Source organism: Paroedura picta, chromosome 5 (assembly GCF_049243985.1).
Source record: "Paroedura picta isolate Pp20150507F chromosome 5, Ppicta_v3.0, whole genome shotgun sequence".
Classification (NCBI taxonomy): domain Eukaryota; kingdom Metazoa; phylum Chordata; class Lepidosauria; order Squamata; family Gekkonidae; genus Paroedura; species Paroedura picta.
Window position 1 is genome coordinate 38,534,214 of NC_135373.1, and position 20,059 is coordinate 38,554,272.

The window sequence follows — 20,059 nt, forward strand, 5'->3', positions numbered from 1 at the left end:
GAGTGATCCCGGAGGGTTTGGGGGGAAGAGAGGCACAGAGGTGGTTTTTGCCAATTCCTACCACTGCAAAGCAAGCCTGGGCTTCCTTGGTGGTCTCCCATCCAGCTACTATCCAGGGCTGACACGAAGTAGCTGCTGAGATCATTCAAGATCAGGCTAGCCTGGGCCACCCCATTCAAGGCAGCACCAACAAAACAGGGCCCAATAAAGGGGATTAGCATAATTCCCAAGAAGCTGAAAACACAGAAGAGTGAATAAAGGATCGCTGGCATGTGTTGCTCACTGCAGAACATTTTCAAACAAGCAGAGCTGGCTCAAACAAGAAGCAGCTATTAAAAGGATATATTTCTCCGTGAGGACATATGGCAAGCAGCCTTCCCCAGTGGTGTACTCAATCGGCTCGCTTGCTCCACGCTCTGCCGTGCAAATATCTTAGAGCAGGCACCTTGCTCAGCCTTCTTTCTTGGCATATATGTAGAGAGCGCCCAGCCAGGAAAGCTTTCTTCAAGGGACCCCCACACACAACAGGTTGCTCTGGCCACATTTTACCACGCCTTGCTTTGGGGATTATGCATTGCATTCAATCCACCCACCAGGTGACACAGTAGCCTAAACCTGTGCTTCGCTCTGCAAATTCCAACCGGTTGGTGGTTTCTGGCCCCAAGGGAGTATGGCTGGTCTCAATTAGGTCCAGGACATTCTCAGCCCTCACCTCCACCTGGTGGAACGAGCTCACAAAGGAGATCTGGGCCCTGCGTTAGAGCTGGCACAGTTCATAACACCTATGAGCTCTCCCTGACGATACATCTCCAATGACACATCTTAACCTGGAAAGATCTCCTGATTTTGATGTTGCTGCTGGTTGTAGATGCTGCTAAACTGTTTCCGTGTTTATTATGCTAACTTAAATTTTAATTATCTGTAACCGTTATTGCCTCTTGTGGTGCAGAGTGGTAAGGCAGCAGACATGCAGTCTAAAAGCTCTGCCCATGAGGCTGGGAGTTTGATCCCAGCAGCCGGCTCAAGGTTGACTCAGCCTTCCATCCTTACGAGGTCGGTAAAATGAGTCCCCAGCTTGCTGGGGGGTAAAACGGTAATGACTGGGGAAGGCACTGGCAAACCACCCCGTATTGAGTCTGCCATGAAAACGCTAGAGGGCGTCCCCCCAAGGGTCAGACATGACCCAGTGCTTGCACAGGGGATACCTTTACCTTTTAACTGTTATTGCATGATACACACCACCCAGAGTTGGTTCGGGAGAGAGGTATAGAAAATTATGTATTTTTTAAATGTAGGGCAGTTTTAAAACTCAACCCTTCTTCACGGGAACTTAAGTGTACACTGTTCTCCCTCCCTCCATTTTTATTCTCACAAGAACTCTGCAAGGCAGATTAGGCCAGGAGTCAGCACAAAGTCACCCACAGCCAACTTCCATAAAAGTGTGGGAATTCGAACCTGGGTCTGCTAGTCCCTCATCCACCATTCTAAGCACTAAACAATGAATCCCTTCTCTGCCATGAACAAACTGGAGCCAGTCACACACTCCCAGCCCAACCTACCTCATACAGCTGTTGTGAGGATACAGCAGAAGAAAGAAGAATGGCGTAAGCTGCTTTGGATCCCACTGGAAAGAGGGGCGGATATAAAGTAAACATTATATTGCAGAGGATGGAAGTAGCAGCAGGAGCAAGAAATGCTGCATATAAGGCCTCTCTCTGTTCCACCGTAGGTCTTCTCCAGTTCCTACTAACTTCTACTGATGGTGTAACCCTTCCAATTTGCAATTGCTTTGCTCTGCACCGAGTGACATCAATCAGTATTATTGCCCTCAGACATATGTGGAACTCAGGTCAAAACTGACACCCAAGATCAAAGTGGAAGCCACCAAATAGCTGGATTTAAAAAAAAAAAAAAAGCAGGAGAAGAGGATGAACAAGAGCCAGTTGATCTCTCCCCCCCCCCCAGCTTGCACCTAGATATGGATTAATGCTACTGTCACTGACCAGGTACGTGTGTGTCAAGAAAGAGAAGATTATTCTCCCATAACACCGGAACCTGGAGGCATCCGCTAGAGTGACGGATGTGAGAAACAGGCCAGACAGACACATAGCGTACAGTTCTATTGTGGAATTCATCGCAAGGACTGCCAACTTGAAGAAGGCAGTAGACGAACTGACGGGAGACAAGGCTATTGCTTGCTACTAGTTATAACAGATATTTATTTATTTATATTTATATACCGCCCTCCCTGAGGCTCCCTCCAGGACCAAAGGCAGCACACCTCTTCACAGTGAGTCCTGGGGACCACCGGTGGGATTCTGTTGCCGTCTTCTTGCTTGCAGGCTTCTAAGAGGCAGCTGGTTGGCTGCTGTGTAAAGAGAATGCTGGACTAGATGGACCTTCATTCTGGTCCAGGATGTCACTTCTTATATTCTGAAAAGGCCTGCAAGAGCCTTGCTCTGGACAAGGAGTGAGATGTAGCTGTCCGGTATCCATCCCAACTGTCAGCATCACTCAGATTTTGGTCTCTTGGCCTGACTCCTACCACATCACTACCCAAGTGGGACATGCCTGTAGCCAAAGGACCACAGAGTTGGCAGGGGCCAACCCCTTGCTCAATGCAGGATCAGTTTAAAGCATCCATGATAAGTATCGCTCCAGCTGCTGCTTAAAGATCACCAGTGAGGGGGAGTTCACTACCTCCTTAAGCAGCCGATTCCAGCCTAGTTGTCATATACATTCCCCCTGGACACAAGTTCTTCTTGCAAGCAACCACCCAAGGGGGTGGGAAGCAATGCATCCTCCTCAAAAGTGTCTTGTAGGTTCCCAATTGTATATTCTATTCCCAGATACCTACCCTGAGCACCTGGCACTAGAAGCCCCCTGAACACCCAGAAACGTACTCTTCAGCAACGAAAGGACAAAAAGGGACAGATGAAAAGAAAGGGAAAGTAAGATTTCCTGGTAGAGCGAGAGAGGTGAGGTATTTAAGGCAAAAAGCTGGGCCCCACCACTTTCCATCTCCCCCCCCCCCACACACACACACACAATCAAACAAACTACCATGCTGCAACACACCACCAGAACAAAGCTTTAGCATTTCCTGTAGGAGGAGAGCAAAGCCAAGCTTGGCCACTGTTCCCCAAACAGATTAGCGGAGTCATTCCGAGCAAAGTCCTTGCCCTCAAGGGCAAGGGAAGTAGCAGGGATTCCCACCCACTGGGTAGTGGAGAGGCACCCGGTCTGAACTTTCCAGCAACACTCACAGGATGCTCTCTCATACTCACCATGGGCTGACTAAACTGAAAAGCCCAAAGTGTGCAAAAAACGCACAAAACTAAACAAAACCTAGGCCCAGCTGGAAAAATGCCACTTGCTCTCGACAATGCATCAGCAACCTCTTTATCTCATGAGAGCCAACCCGCTTTTCTTCTTTTTTGTGTGTGTGCTTATGCCAGTCCTCCTTCAAGACAACATCCCTGACAATGCAGAAACTTTGTAAGAAACAAGTCTGCCCGGCGTCAATGCCGTACACAATTCTGTGCTGAATTCTCCCTCTCGCATACAGATTCAAAGGCTTGCTTTTTGCAGCCATAGAAAAAAGCCTCATGTTTTCATTCATGCCTACCAAGGGCCAGGAGAAGATGCCAGATCCGAATATCTTTCACAAGTGAGATTTCATGAGTATTCGCCCTAGCTTATCTTAGCTGAATTAAAGAGAGGATTTTGGGTTTTATTTTTGGTTTAAGAGTGGCTGCAGGCCCTCAGTTTGCGATTCTATAGGTGGCCTGCAGGTGGCAGTGGAGAGGACACCCTACTTGAGAAAGGAAAAAGGAAGCTGGGAGAGATTATCTTGAGACCTCCTCAGTAAAATAAGAGAGCCCAAGAGGTTATTTTTACCACAGCATTGCATGTTGGGCTTCCCCAGAAGACATCCTGAAAAATGCAATGGATGCAGAATGCGGCACCGTGATCATCAGGGGCTAGCTTGCAGGAATATATCTCTCTATTTTAAAGTGGCTAAATTGGCTTCCAGACTATTTCAGAGTTCAGTTCAAAATACTTGTTATGGCCTTAACTGCCCTTCATAGCCTGGGGCCCACATATCTTCTGGACCATCACGTTTCCTATTTTCCCAAGCATCCACTGCAATCCTCAGGCTGCCATGTATGAATTTTCCTTTACTGAGCGGAAGCCCAACTGACATCTACCAGAGTCTTTGCCATATTCACTGTTTTCTTGAATGCAGCCCCTAATGTGGTGAGGCGGACCATTTGTAGACATTTTCAGGAGACCCCAAAAGGCTGAATTAAATTTGCCAGGACTTTCAAAGGGATATAGATTACCCACATTTTTAAGAGGTGAGGGGGTTATCTGAAGTTTTTATTTCATGCCGGATGCTTTTAATTTGTGATTTGCAAGCCATGTTGAGCCACAAGGAAAGGCAAGATGTATACTTATACCCCACCTTTCTCACCAACAGGGATCCGAAGTAGTTTGACATCTCCTCTCTTCCATTTTACCTTCATAACACCCTGTGAACTTAGGTTGAGAGTGTGTCACTGGCCAAAGGTCACCCAGCAAGCTTCCATGGCAACGTGGGCATTCAAAGCTGGGTCTCCCATCTCCTAATCCAACACTGTGGCTGTGAATGGCCTTTGTATTCCCCCAATTTACATTTGAATTTCACATAATTGCATCTCCTCCTGTACTTCCAGCATTTCAGTGCCCCTTGCTGCTGCCATTTTCCTATACTGTCCTAGCAAGGCCCTGCTACATTGCATCTGATTAAGTAGGTTCTAGTTCACAAGAAAACACTGATAAGTGTTTTAAGGCGCTCCTAGACTCCTGTTTAGATTCACCGCAGGAAGCCAAGACAGTCAAAACTGCAAGAGACCAAGACGGTCAGCCCTCAGGAAGAGTTATATTTGGAAGCATTTGATAAAAAGACACTCTCTATGTAAATATTTTGTACAGAAACACAACATGAGCACTGGAACATATGAGAAGAGATTGTCTACATTAGACAAATGGTGTCATGCTAGACACTGACTTCCCACCGTAGAGATGTGTCACATGTTAGCGGATATACTGGTACGCCTCTGTACACTGACATTTTACACAATTTCCTCCTGTCAAGGGGCCTGTTAAAAAGCAGAGTAATCGCCTGGCCATACCTGCTGGACTGGCTGAGCCCGTGGAACTCCCCACAACCAGCTTAGTACACAGAGCAACTGGGACCAGCTAAGAGATTAGGACTTCCCCAAGCACAACTTGGTATATATTGCATATATTGATGTCTTGAAAGCTTACCCTGACACTTCTGGGATCTCTGGGGTACTAATGACCTCACATCTAAATAGTCTCTATATGTAACTCACATGTGGCACAGATTGAAAAAGATCCTCAAAGCAGCTGACAGAAATTTTAGAATACCATAGTAACTTTTGCACACCTCACTCCCAATATGTGGGCTCTCATTAGTGGACTTGGACCTATTGTTTCTTTCAGGATGCATACTTTAAGGCCCTTAAGAAAATACCCACTAAAGAAAATACACAATGAATTGACTCATTTCATTTATATGTCACCTTTCTCCTCAACAGGTAATCAGTTCACATGGTTCTCCTCTCCTCTATGTTACCCTTACAGCATCCCTGTGAGGTAGGGTTAGGCCCAAAACATGTGAATGGTTCAAGGTTACCCAGCAAGCTTCCATGGCAAAGCAAGGATTCGAACTCGGGTCTTCCAGATCACAGCCTGACATTCTAACCACTACGCCATGGTGGAGACTCTGAAGGACTGGAAGGGTACCTAAAAAGCTGAAGATGTTTTTGTATTTTTTAATGAACTGCGAGTGCCCAAAAGAGATTTCACTTCCCATGCATTTTCAGGTGCACAACTGCAACAGTTTCTTCCACATCATCTTCAGCCTTCTGTAGAGAAAAAAATTCCATTTTTTGTCTCCAGTCTTAATAAAAGTATCCAGTCATTTATGGGATTTCTCCCCCCAGTCGCCATGAATCAAAGAAGAGTTGGTTCTTATATGCTGCTTTTCTCTGGCAGAAGGAGTCTCAAAGCGGCTTACATTCACCTTCTCTTTCCTCTCCCCACACCAAACACCCTGTGAGGGAGATGAGGCTGAGAGTCCTGATATTACTGCTCAGTCAGAACAGTTTTATGAATTCTGTAGTGAGCCCAGGATCACACAATTGGCTGCGTGTGGAGGAGCGGGGAATCAAACCCGGCTCGCCAGATTAGAAGTCGACACTCTTAACGACTGCACCAAGCTGGCTCTCAGAATTGTGCTCAGAATTTTCAGAGATGCTAAAACACATAGTGGGATATCAAGATCTTATGTTCACGCAAACAGAGGGAGAAACCCGAGCCGGACCATAAATGAGTATCACTGGGGTGATATGTCACTCCTTGCTCAGAGTCCCCAAAACAGTGAGACCTGCCCAAGGGGTCCAGCACCCCACGGGCCTCTAAGCCAAAGGAGACTGGCTGCCTCTCTTCACCTTGTGAATGCATCACCCTCTTCTCTAACTCAACAAAATTGCATTCTGGTAGTCCATCCATCACAAGAAGGTTCAAAAACCACTTGGGCTGACCTTCTCTCCCCTAAGTAGTCCCAGTACCAAAGTACCTTTTAAGGACCATGCAGCCATGGTTCCCAAACAGGGCTGGCATCAGCACATCTGAGGTGAGGCAGATGCCAAAGGACCAGGGTTTCTGGTGGGGTGCACTGTCACAAACTCCCCCCTAGCTGTTCACCTCCCCATCCAACATCTGCATGCCTTTCCCTGCCCATGTGCATGTGAGCACTCTACCATCCATGCCCCCAGCTTCCCTGCTTTGATGGGGACGTGCATGCAGGTGGAGCAGAGAGGCATGCATCAGCCAGTGCTGTCAGGGACAAGGCATGAATGGGGTGCAGGTGGCTATGAGAGCAGATGGTGGGAAGGCTTATGGGAAGGGGGCTACACACAAAGGTAGATGGGTGGAAAGGAGGGCATGGGGAAGGCCTGGTGACAGGCAGAAGAGGGGTCCCTGGGCACTGTCTGCTGAGAGCCTGCCAAAACCTGGAACTCCGAGCACTGATAACATAACAGCAATGCAGGCATATCCTGAAAACACCAAGAATCCTCTTCTAGCTTTCCTTCTCTCAGAGCAAATAGAACCTGCTGCATTATTATGACCTAGATTTTCCAAGGCTTCCATCATGGGAAGTTTCTGCCAGCTGAAGCGCTCATTCCAGCAATCCCTCTCCTCACAGAGGTGCAGAATAAGCACAGCAGAGACTACTGAGAAACATGCTCACAACTGACATCACCTGCCTTGGGCCACCTGGGCCCAAGAGAAGGTGCTTCTGCCGCTCCACCTGCAACCTGAGAGCATGCAAGCTGTAACTGTCCAGTGACTCCAAAAGCACCCACATGTCTGCACATACCATCCACGCCACAGCCATGCAACAAGCAAAACACACACCAGCCTAGAAGGTGTACTACAATTCAGGGCTGATGGTTCAGGGGAAAGGAAGCATTTCACGACAACACAACTTATAGAGTTTGTTTCTATTTTACGTTACTTCATTTTTAGCCCACCTTTCTCCCCAATGAGGACCTAAAGCAACTCACAGCATTCTCTTCCTGGCAGGAAGGTTAGGCTGAGAGTGGGTGACTGGCCCAAGGTTCCCCAGCAGGCTTGTATGGCAGAACAAGGAATCTTCCAGGTGCTAGCCTGTCTCTTCGGCCACTATACCACACTGGGACAGAGAATTAATTAAGTCCCAAGGAAAAACAGCAGCAAGAGCCTTCTGTGGAGCTCTCCAAGGCCTTGGATCTGAGCTACTCATAACCATTCCCAGCAGAGGCCTGGAAGCTGCCAGGTAGAGGGGAAGCCTCACCATTTTAAAACAGACCCTCACTTTCATTTCCAGCCCCCGCCCCAGATTTTTCTGCTTCAGATCAGGTTAGACTCCCTCTCCCTTCCCCAAACACACATTGCTTTGGGAATTGAAAGGGCAGTTTTGGATCAAGCAAGGGGCTTTACATGCCCAAAGTCTGTGATTTGGGGGCACAGAATTCACCTGAGCAAAGCACCTGTGGCCAGGGACACAATGAAAAAGCAATATACCTCTGAAAAGAAGACTCATAGCTGGCTGTTATGCACACACCAGGCCATGATACATTGCACCTGCAGAATTCACTACAAGCCAGTCGCTTCAGTGACTTGGTTTTACAGCGTTCTCACATGCAGCCTGGGCCTAGTTGGTCCAGGCTAGGTCAGTCTCATTAGATCTTGGAAATTAAGCAGTACCAGCCCTGATTAGGGCTTGGATGGGACACCTTCAAGGGAGTGCTGAGTGGCTGTGCAGAAGTGGACAATGGCAAACCACATCTGAACGTTTCTTGCCTTGAAAATCCTACTGGGTCACCCTAAGTTGGCTGTGACTTGACAGCGCTTAATATTTATTATTGATCAAACACTAGTGACAGAACCAGGAGCCCAACCCAAGTTGCAAGCCCCCTGTCCATTTCCCAGTAAGGATCTTTTATTGGGGCAACCCAGGCCATTTATGGTCCAAAACCCTGGTTTGAAACTGATCAGAATGGATCTTCAGGATATTAGCCAGGAATATCCTTTGTTGCTGCTGCCACTGTTCCAAATGGGATCCTGCTGAAATCTCTCCTCCCCCCGCCCTTTATTTCTTCTTCATACTCCTCCCCAACATTGTTAACTACACTATCTGACATCTTCACGTGCTTTCAAGGAATCCCCCAGAAAAGCTGGGACTCCAGTGGCATTTCAGAGCCAAGCCTCGCTCTGCCACCTTCCCACAGCAGCTTAGGAAAGAGGAAAGCCAAGTGAAAGAAAGATAAAAGGGTGGGTGGGCGAGGCAGCCTTGAATGAGGGGGTGAGGGGAAAGGGTCTTTTGCCAGCGGGACAAAAGCAGCCGGTGTCTTCACAAACAACCTTCTTATTCTGACACAACCCAAAGTCTACTTGGCAGCAAAGGGAAATATGAAAATGTGAGCCTTGTGGGAAACCATCCATGCTTTGTCGCTTGGTGTGCTGGCCCTTTCCATGTGTATTTTTAACATCGCACTCTACACAGACGGGCCACCCACTGCAACACAAACAGAGGCACACATATCCAGAAAGACAGAGAGGCCTGTTCAGATGAATCACAATCACAGTAGGGATACTGCACACAGACACTGCTCCGAGCACCCTAGCTGAAAAGGACCCCTTCTTTCCATGGGGAAAACCTTCCCCTTCTCCAGACACAAGCAGGGGTGAGAGGCAATGTTTGTGAATTTGTGCATCGCTTTCTCCTGGGGCACAGAGGAATGAAGCAGGGGCCAGACACCAGGAATATCTGAGTGGCGTTGAACACATTGCAGTCTCCTTGGCAGAGGATCGATATGATTGCCCTGGCACCAAAAAGTGAACCAAGAACGATTAGGGCTTCCAAAAAGGTCTCTGGAACTGCTCAGAAGGAAAGAATGACAGAAAAGCAATCACTGCTGACACCTCTCCATGCATCAGGGGCACAAGAGGTAAATGCAAAAGAAGGAGGAGGAAGAAGAATTGGTTCTTATATGCCGCTTTTCTCTACCAGAAGGAAACTCAAAGCAGCTTACAATCACCTTCCTTTTCCTTTCCCCACATCAGACACCCTGTGAGGGAGGGGAGGCTGAGAGAGCCCTGATATTACAGCTTTATCAGTGCTGTGATGAGTCCAAGGTCACCCAGCTGGCTGCATTTGGAGGAGGAGCAGGGAATCAAATCCAGCTCACCAGATTAGAAGTCGGCGCTCCTAACCACTACACCAAGCTTGTGGAGCCTGAGGAGTCAAGCGATGCATGCAGAAAGGCAAGGGCACTCCATGAATTCCTTTTGTTTCTGGTACAAAAACTACATCTCCGCTGTTGTGGGTTAAGAATATCAAGACTGCTTGTTATTGGATCCGGATGGTAGGGTTGACTGGGTGCGCTATTAAGTCAAATAACAGGTAATACTCACTGGCTTGAGGAGTTGACAGGATGCACAATTAAGTCCAATACTGATCATACTGGAGTAGGGAGGGTTTGTGTGTGACTGGATGCAGGATTAAGCCAGGGTTTTTGAGGCAGGAGACTGAAGTTGGCCCTGCAGAGCGACCCTGAACTTTCTTGGTGGTCTCCCACTCAACAACTAACCATGGCCAACCCTGCTTAGCTTCTGAGATCTGACTAGCCTGGCCCATCCAGGGCCCATTCTGCACACTTTCAATGTGCTTTGGCAGCTGGATTTTCCTGTGCAGAACTAAAGTGCATTGAAAGTGCATTATCTATTGTGTACAGAATAGGCTCTAGTCTTAGCCCTGCAAAACAGCTCCACTGCGATCAGGAGGGCTATTGAGATTTCAAAGCAGCTTTTTGTGATAACAGCTAAGGAAGTAGTCCAGGAAAGCTGATGCTGGTCTCCAAGATGCCTCGTTGTTGTTTTAGGAGCATCCACGGTTGAGCCGAATGCAACAAGCAGCCAAATTCTAATTTAAGCAGCTGTACAAAGTCTGGCTTTATTTGACCGCAGTGCCCCTGTTCTGTCCAGCTGTGTTGGCGTTTAAGGCCCACGGAGCTCCATTTAGCACGAGGGAGAGTTATTCTTGCACATGAAGAAAACTTGACATCCTCTTGCCCTAGAACAGGAAGCACCATCCCCAGTATCAAAAGCCCCTCGCGGATGCTGCCAGGACCCCGCCTCCGGTATAGTCTCTCTCTGACGAACCAGGAAACTCCCTTGTTTCCCTCTAACTGCGCACATTCTCCAGAAACAGAGGCCTGATTTGAACTCGATGCTTGCAGGGCAATGGAGCTCTCTCGTGAGATTGTGTATTTGCAGAGCATCTCATATGAATGGGACGGCTTACCTGTAAAAAGCTGACAGGTGGCGCGTGCACCTGCTATGCTTTGCATGCACGACAGCCCTGTAGGTTAAATTAGATACTGTGTGATCGCAAAACCCTTCCCAGGAGAAAGCAAAGAGTGACATTTCCTTGCTTGTTCAGCTACAGGGCCATCCATGGAGAGGAAGGCTTTCTGAGCTACGCTCACACTCAGCAACTGCATTCCATCTAGGGCTCTCAAGGTCTCCCATGGGTTCTCCTTCTAAAGCACAGATCTTGATACCTGCCACCTTCAATTTTGTTTCCCCCCCCCAAAAAAATCCCTAATAACAGGTAAGCAAACAGGTCTGCTTGAACCTGGAAGCAAAGTGCCAGCTGACGCAAGAGCACATGTGGAAAGACGTCATGGTGACTTGCCAGTGCTTAGCTGCCGCAGAAGAAGGTCAGCCAAAGTCGGCAAAAAGGACAGAAGTTAACTCTTGCCAGTCACATGAGAACACAAAAACCCTGGACAGGTTAGGCTCCTTGACAAAATGTTAAACCGGCCCAGGAGGTAGAAAATGCTGGTAGACATCCAAGGGAGGTCCTTCTTAGCAAGAAGGTCCAACTCCCTGCTGGGACATGAAATGGGGCACATGGTGTTCCAGACTCCACAGGCAAGAAGTGGTACAAATAACTGCAGCTGTATGGTGTTCAAATTGCTTTGCAGAGGTGATCTCAGGGATCAAAATCCCACTTGGCCACTCTTCTTCTTCTCCTTCTTCTGAAACTGCAAGCCCAAGGCTGAGAGAAAGAAGCCGTTTCCCCAAATCTGCCTTCCAAGTGGAAATGGGACTGCATAGGTCATACTGGGAGCTGCTCTGCTGGCCGGTTTTCAGGTGGCCATGCCCCTGGAAAAGGGTAACAGCTCTTCCTTGCCACTCTGAAAATAAGCTTGCCAACTTTGGGTTGGGTAATACCTGGATATTTTGGAGGTGCAGCCTAGGAAGGATGAGGTTCGAGGAGGGAGGAGACCTCAGCAGGGTACAATGCCATGAAGTCCACCTTCCTAAGCAGCCGTTTTCTCCAGGGAAACTGATCTTTGTCACCTGGAGATCAACTGGAACACTAGGAAATCTCCAGGCCCCAACTGGAGGTTGGCAACCTTATCTGAAACAAACCTTCCTCCCAGATGGGTGTGTCCCACCCACCCTCGCAGCCTACTGTTCACCCAGTTACAAGGAGCTAGGCCAGGATGAAAAGCAGCCCCACCCTTGGGCAGCTCCAAAGAGTCCCCCAGCCGAGTCCTCTTATCAGGGCAGCCACCTTGGGAGGCCCCAGTCACATGACTGGCCCAAAGCAAAACATAAACAGGGGGGGGAGAGACGTTTTCCTCTGCTTTCTCTGCCGGCTGCTTCAGTACTCGGGCTGGAGAAAATGCGCAGCACTTCTGCAAGTGCCATCACTTGACAGCAAGACCATTTATGCACTGGCGGTTTCATGCCGGGCTGCAGGCTGGAGTTTTAGTCGTGGCAGGTTGCCCCACCTCTTCCTACACCCACATGGGAGAGCATTTGGCTTGGTGCGCCTCATCCACCCCCGATTTGTGCTCCTGCGCAGGAGCTGGGGCAGTGAAGTTCCCAGTGCATAAATGGTTCAAGAGAGGCATCATTGGATATTATTGTGCAGTTTTTACCAGGTTTGCCACTGCCTCTGGTGAAGATTGTTTCACAAGATCTTCTTAGTGCTTCAAACCCATGCAAAAGGTTTCTGAGCAGGAACTGCAGTGGAATGACAGAAAGACGGAGGAAGTCACTGCCTAACAAAATCAGAGTCCAGTGGCACCTTTAAGATCAACAAAGATTCAAGGTGTGAGCTTTCAAGTGCAAGCACTCTTCCTCAGACAATGAACTACTTATTCCCCATGTCACGATGCACTCGAAAGCTCACGCCTTGAATAAATCTTAGTTGGTCTTAAAAGGTGCCACTGGACTCTGATTTTGTAGTGCAACTACAGGCCAACACGGCTACCCACTTGAAGTCACTGCCTGTTAGACTGCTCATTAGCACCCTCCTGCATCTTGTCAGGTGGTCAAAAGGTGTGCACTTCTTCTTTGCCTTCCCTCATTCTAGATGCACCCCTCACCATGGAATGGGTGTTCTTAAAAGCGTGGCAACTACCCATACTGGAGAGGATGATGGATTTCTTTTTTCCTTCAGTGGGGGCGTGCAAATTCTAAACCACATTACCAGTTGCACATAGACAGCCAGAGGCTGCTAATTACAACAAATTAATTAATGGGACAAGCATGCAATGCATGTGCAGATGGCAAGAGTGAGGTTTCACAAGCCTCTTGGTTCTTGGATCCACGTTTTGCAAGGGACTCTGTTCCCCGATACTGAAGCCTTCTTGCCAATGAACATATTTGACTCCCAAAACAATTTCAGTACACGCCCACAACCAGCAGACACAGCGGCTATTAAGAGAGTCGGAGGAAAAGGGAACCGGCACCAAGCTCAGCCATTCAGCAACCTCATCTCCGGCCAGAAAGGAGGGGGTGGGGAGGAGGTGCTATTTACAAGCATCTTTCGGGGAAACCCGATGGCAGGGAGGGACATATGGTCAAGGCAGATGGTGTTTTCACCAATGATTCCAAAGCAATGGTGATGACCCAAAACAGCCAAGAATGGCTCCTTGTGCCCCCAAGCCTTTTCATCAATCAACAGCATTTACAGTGGCTGCAGGATCGCGGCTGGACGCTCCCAGGTGCATGGTCAGCCTCTTGCAGAGATACAAGACAGTGCCTGCGGGGCAGAGGCACAAGCAACAGGGGAGCTTTACCACTCCCTGCCTCTGCATAGCAACCCGTCCTCCTTGGTGGTCTTCCCATCCAAGCACCAATTCTGCTTAGCTTGCAAGTTGTCACATAATCAGGCTATTCAGGCTGCTTCAAGGAGGCAAAAAACAGAGTACTTTCAACAGGCCTCTGGTGCTCACACACACATGCCTGGTTTTAACTATCTAAACACCTGTCTTCACATTCCCTTTCTCGCTCTGACACTCATACACTCTTGGCTCAGGTTCACAGGTTGGCTAGCCAGGTGGTAGGACTACAAACACACAAACACTGAGAATGTTTCCTTCCATGCAACTGTTGAAGCGCTTGGAGAGTTGCGTTAAGAGGCAGTCTTGAATGAGTCAGAAAGAGGGGCGAGAGGGATAGAAAGGAGAAGGCCACCTTGCAGGGAGGTTTGCCCCTCTGCACTTTTGTAGCTTGACAAGTTAAGGTCACCCAAGGCATGCGGGGAAGGGTAGCAAGGCCTCTCCTATCTTAGAGCAAGTGGCTAGGGATGGAGGAGGAGCCTAAACTAAGACTGTAAATAACTGCTTAATCAAAGGGTTCCTTTCCTTCCTCCAGGCTAACTTGGAAGGAGTGGGGGTTGGGGGAGAGTGAACTTCATGGCTTCCACCCAACAAAAACAAAGAAAGGGAATTTATCTCAAAAAGTTCTATGATCCACAGCAGCTTTTCCCAAATCTACCTGCAACCCTAGGGTGCAGAAGAGACCATTAAGCCTGCGGATGGGTGGAAGGAAAAGGGGACACTGCAAACTCAGCATCAGAAGAAAACTTAACAGAGAGAATCAAGTGGGTAGCTGTGTTGGTTTGAAGTAGCCCAACAAAATTTGGGTCCAATAGCACCTTTACGACCAACAAAAGATTTATTCAAGGGGTGAGCTTTTGAGTGCATGCCTTGAATAAATCTTTGTTGGTCGTAAAGGTGCTATTGGACTCAAATTTTGTTTAATGGAGAGAAGTTATTGTCATTAGAATATATGTATCTCACTTGACTTGTTCCCTTTGTCTCAAAGGGGTTTACTACATAAAATCAACACTGCACAATAAAACAGACTAAAACTCAACAGGCCCTTATTGAAACAATTCTCATAAACCAGAGGTGACCAAACTGTGGCTTTCCAGAGGTCCATGGACTACAATTCCCATGAGCCCCTGCCAGCAAATGCTGGCAGGGGCTCATAGTCCTTGGACCTCTAGAGCAGAAGTAGTCAAACTGTGGCCCTCCAGATGTCCATGGACTACAATTCCCATGAGCCCCTGTGAGTGTTTGCTGGCAGAGGCTCATGGGAATTGTAGTCCATTGACATCTGGAGGACCGCAGTTTGACTACCCCTGCTCTAGACAGTCACCGCTTTGCCACCCCTGCAATAAACTAAGCTACTGGAGCTCATGATACAGCTAGTGACCAACTAGGCTAGTCATTAACCCTGGAATCAGGAAACCTGGCTGGGGTTATTTGGCGGTAAGGAAAAGACTCTCAACCCATGCTGAATATGGCATGGTAATATTTCCAGGAGTCAGTAAGACATATGTTGATCCCAAGGCCCTGGACAACAGCCTGAGATAGATCCTGCTAACCATCACTAGCCACCCTCACCACCTCCCCAAATTATATTAGCCAAATACTACTGGTAGTAAAAGCAGAGAAGTCACATTTCCAGAAGTTCTGAAGAGCAAGGGGTGGCGCTCCATGTTTTTATAGATCTGTGCCCAGCTCTCTAACTGCATACAGGATCTCCTCATTGCCTGTTGGTCAAGAAATCAGAGCTGCTTCCAAGGCAGGGTCTGGCTCCTCCCTTTGCCTGGATCTACATCAAAACAGGAGAATTCCAGCCAACTGGTCACTCATATATTCTCTCATGGATAACCGAAGTGCCAAAGTTGGCCCATCAGCCACACAGCTTGACGTGGAAAGCCCTGAACCCTGAAGCACAATTGAGTCTCTCCGTGACAAAGAAAAGGCCTCTGGTACATCATCAGGAACACTGTCTTACATTTATACCACAGGAATGAGCACCAGCATTCAAAAATAGTCTGGGAGCTGAATCTCGGGTTAAATTAAGCCTGATCTTTGGCTTGCTTGGGCCACACAACTATTACTGGTGGTGATGACAATTCAACAGGTGGCCTCCTCTAGCTCCAATTAACTAGGAAGACTTCTTCTACCTTACCAGTTGGACTCCTAGCACTCCCCAAAAGCAGAAAGCAAAATGGGGCTAGGAATTATTTCCAGCTTTTTGGGGGTCAGCACACAGCTGGTTGGACCTACAAATGACCAAAAAAATCTAACAGCTTACAGCTGCTCTTTGTCAGTCCAGAGCTCCAACACCGATTGGCCAGTTCCCAGTGACAGCCACTGAAAACAGAAGCAGCTACTGAGACTGTCCCACAGGCAACGAAGGTTGAGATCCCTACCATCAAGCGTGCCCCCAAATCTTTCTTTACACCCCAACATGCTGCCAACAAGTCCTTTTCTTAAGGAGGGCAGCTTCACTGTCATTCCCAACGACTCCTAGGGAGTGTGTCTGATAATAACCAATGGGGGGCCAGCAAATTCCAAAAGCAATGCGTCAAGCAATCCAACTTCTCTCCCCCAATGTTGTTTTTGCCAAAACTCCATCCATGTTCCGCATCTTAAGGTGCCAGAAGTCTTTTTGGGCAGCTAGCTCTGAGAACACAGCGTGAGGTTCCACAGGGCACAGGATGGCGGAGGAATAATGTGCAAAGGGGCACATCAGAGGAATAAGCACCTGGCCCAGGGCCGCACTCCAACAGGGGCCCACCTACATCTCCATCAAGGGTTTAGCTTTGAGCCAGGACAATCATCTATTTGGAGCCAACATTGCAGAGGGCAGAAATCGGAAAGCAATGCTAGTTAGGGAAGGAGGGAGGGAATAAAAATCCAGCCCCAACCTGAGCTCTTGAAGGCAGCAGTGGCTCAGAGACAACTATTTTATACCTGAAATTCCCAAAAGGCACAGAGATGAAATCAGAGCCAGTTGACTGAAAATCCAAACACTGCTTCTATACCACCCTTGCTTCTGCATTGTCAAATGGGAAACTTAGGGGGAGGGAGAAGAATTTTTCCAAGCCTGCCGTTAATTCCAAACAGTTGCTTCTCTGCTTCCTTTGACTGCACCAGAGTTTGATTTACATTGATTCCCAACACCAGCTGCAGACAGGACGAGGGGACAGGAGAAAAAGTGCCATAGCTGTTCTCCTGAAAGCTGGAGGTTTGGCCAGCTAAAGACCCTGCATATGAAGGGCTCGTTTTTTTTTCTCCTAGAAATAAATCCAGCAACCTGGAAGTGACTGACTGCTTTCCAGGCAGGAGAAAGAACGTTGTAGGCAGAAAGGGGAATGACAGACCCCTGGCACATAGCCATAATAAACACAGGAGTCACCTTTGCTATGCAAAAGCACACCAACCAGCTGAGAAAGAAGGAACACCGCAGGGAGATTTCATATAACTGGACTTCAGCCCTAGAACCCTGTTTTTAATGCTGGGAAAGCCCCCACAGCACAGAGACATTGGTAAGAGAGAGAATAATGCCCCCGGGCACCTCCAAAGTTGCCTTCCACATCCACACACTCCAAATCAGGGATTAAGTCAGAGAAGATAAGCTGCTCCAGTGGCAGGCTCTGGCCAGGTTCAGAACCCTTCTTGACCCAACTCTAAACTCCAGCATGGTTTTGAAGGACACTCTTAGGAAAAGTTTTGCCTTTAAACAGGTTCATAAGTGTGGCTGGCATACAATACTCTAAGTAACCACATTAATTAAGCCGCTTTGAAGTCTGGTAGCACCTTTGGAGTTTTGACCGACAGGAGCTTATACCCTGGGAATCTTGTTGGTTTTTAAGGTGTACTGGATTCAAATCTGGCTCTTTACTCATTGCAATTATTATTATTATTATTATTATTATTATTATTATTATTATTATTATATTTCGATTTATTTCCCACCCTATAAGGGCCGAAGCACGTTGGTCTATTGGTTCATATAGTGCATAGCACACTGTTTTGCAATAGTCTATGGGCTGTATATATGTTTTCAATTCCCAACATGTGTTTTTTAATTGTGCACAATGCAGACATTCAACCTTTGAAAGTCCCAATTAACATCAGTTGGGTTTTTATGGTTCCTCTTCCACTGCAGACCAACACAGCGACCCACCTGAAACCACTTTATTTTACAGCATGTAATGTCTGCTTTGAATCATACAATCATAGAATCATAGAGTTGGAAGGGACCACCAAGGTCATCTAGTCCAACTCCCTGCAGAATGCAGGCAATGGCCACAAGAACCAAGCATCTACACAATCCCTTCTGTCCACCCACTTACAATCTTCCTACGTTCACAGAATTAGCATTGCGGTCGGATGGCTATCTAGCCTCTGCTTAAAAACTTACATAACTTACAAACTCACCTCATCCCGAGGAAGCCTGTCAGGATATTTAGCCAGATATTTAGCCAAAATTTCTTTTGAATTAATTTCATCCCATTGGTTTGACCCTCTGGGGCAACAGAAAACAACTTTGCTCCATACTCTGTAATAGCCCTTCAGGTACCTGAAGATGGCTATCATATCACCTCTTAGTCGTCTTCTCTCCAGGCTAAACAGATCCAGCTCTCCCAACTTTTCCTCATTCATCTTGGTCTACAAAACCCTCACTATTTTTATGTCTTCCTCTGGACACGCTCTAGTTGTCTAGCTCCTTCTTCAATTGTGGTGCCCAAAATTGAACACAGTACTCTAAGTAAGATCTAACCAGAGCAGAATAAAGTGGTGCCATCACCTCACGCAATCTGGACACTATACTTCTTTTGATGCAGCCCAAAATCTCATTTGCCTTCTTAGCCACTGAGTCACACTGCTGACTCATGTTCCGTGTATGGTCTACTAAAACTGCCAGACTCCTTCCACAAACACTACCGTCAATACAGGTCTCCCCCATCCTAGAACGATGCATTTGATTTTCCCCACCTAAATGCAGAACTCTACATTCATCACTACTGAAATCCATTTTATTCAGTTTAGCCCAGTTTTCCAGCCTGCCAAGATCATCCTGTATTCTGATTCTGTCTTCCACTGTGGTTGCTACCCCTCCCAGCTGTGGCTCACCAGGGCCTCCAGCAAAGGACTTCTATACCACCTCCTATGGGAGCCTTTAAAGAGTAAATGTGAAAGAATGAATCTGGGACCTTCCTTATGCAAAGCAGATGTCACACCACTGAGCCACAACTATTGCCTTTCCTCACCATAACTCCATCCAAGACTGCTTTATCCCATCCATCCCAACTCTGGGATGTTGCAATGTTCTCCTCTTCTCCATTTTAGATCAGGCAGAAAGAGTGATCAGTTTCCCATTAAGCGTCATGGCCAAACAGAGGTCTGAATGACGGTCCTCCAGTCACACAGACTTTGCCAAATCTGAACCTCAACTAGACAGTGATTCATGATCCCCAAACTGACATGAAGAAGCCTCCATTCTTGGCAGGATGAGAAAGATCCGAGTGTCTCCAGTCCAGCATGTCATAAAAAAAGTTTAAGATGGACAAAGATGTGCCAAACCACAAATCAGCCCATGTCCAAGTAGTCTCTCTCTTCTCTACACACGTAAAGACATCGACAATTGAAAGAAAATCAAGCAAGCTTCTCCGTCTCCGAGTGCAGGAAGCTACAGACAGGCCGATCAAATAACCTTCCATATGGACACTTGGCTATTTTTTGTTTTGCTCATCCTCTGGGGAAGCAGATGGGAGATGACAGACGCTGGATGCTGAGGGAGCAGCAGAGGAGCACCCTTGGCTATTAAGACTCAGAGCAAACGGATCGTGTTTAAGAGAATCACCTGCCCCCCTCTGTCAAGAATGCCTCATTCATACTGTAACTTAACACGCCCCAAAAGTCGACACCCCGGAGGCTCCAGAGCTAAGCAACGAAGCTCAGTTCAGAGGGCAAAAATAAGCAGGGAGGGGAAGGAGATGAACAAGACTCTATTATTCCTCAAGACCTTCAGAAACTCCGCAGCAAGGCGCCTCACAACCAGCCCTGTTCCCCCAGCAATACTTGCCAGCTTCCTTTTTCGTTTTTGTTTTTCACACATAAAAGACTTTTTGATCCTTTTCTGTTCTCATAAAGCTCTCACTTCCTGGACAGGGAGCGCTTCACGTTTAAATTCCATCTCACCGAGACTTGAGAGGAGAAGCCGGAAGCAGGGGACAAGGTAACTCCACAAAACCCACATGGACCACGGCCCCAGCCCATGGTTTCTCCACAACCCAGAGACAACTCCGCAACCTGAAAACAAGGTACGGATT

The 20,059-nt window shown here is 47.7% G+C and overlaps 1 protein-coding gene across 12 annotated transcripts in view; it reads right to left on the reverse strand.

Moving 5' to 3' along the window:
* The window catches only part of MACF1 (microtubule actin crosslinking factor 1), a 350,067-nt gene that overhangs the window by 268,654 nt on the left and 61,354 nt on the right, over nt 1-20,059 (reverse strand). The gene's annotated exons all lie outside the window — the stretch shown is intronic.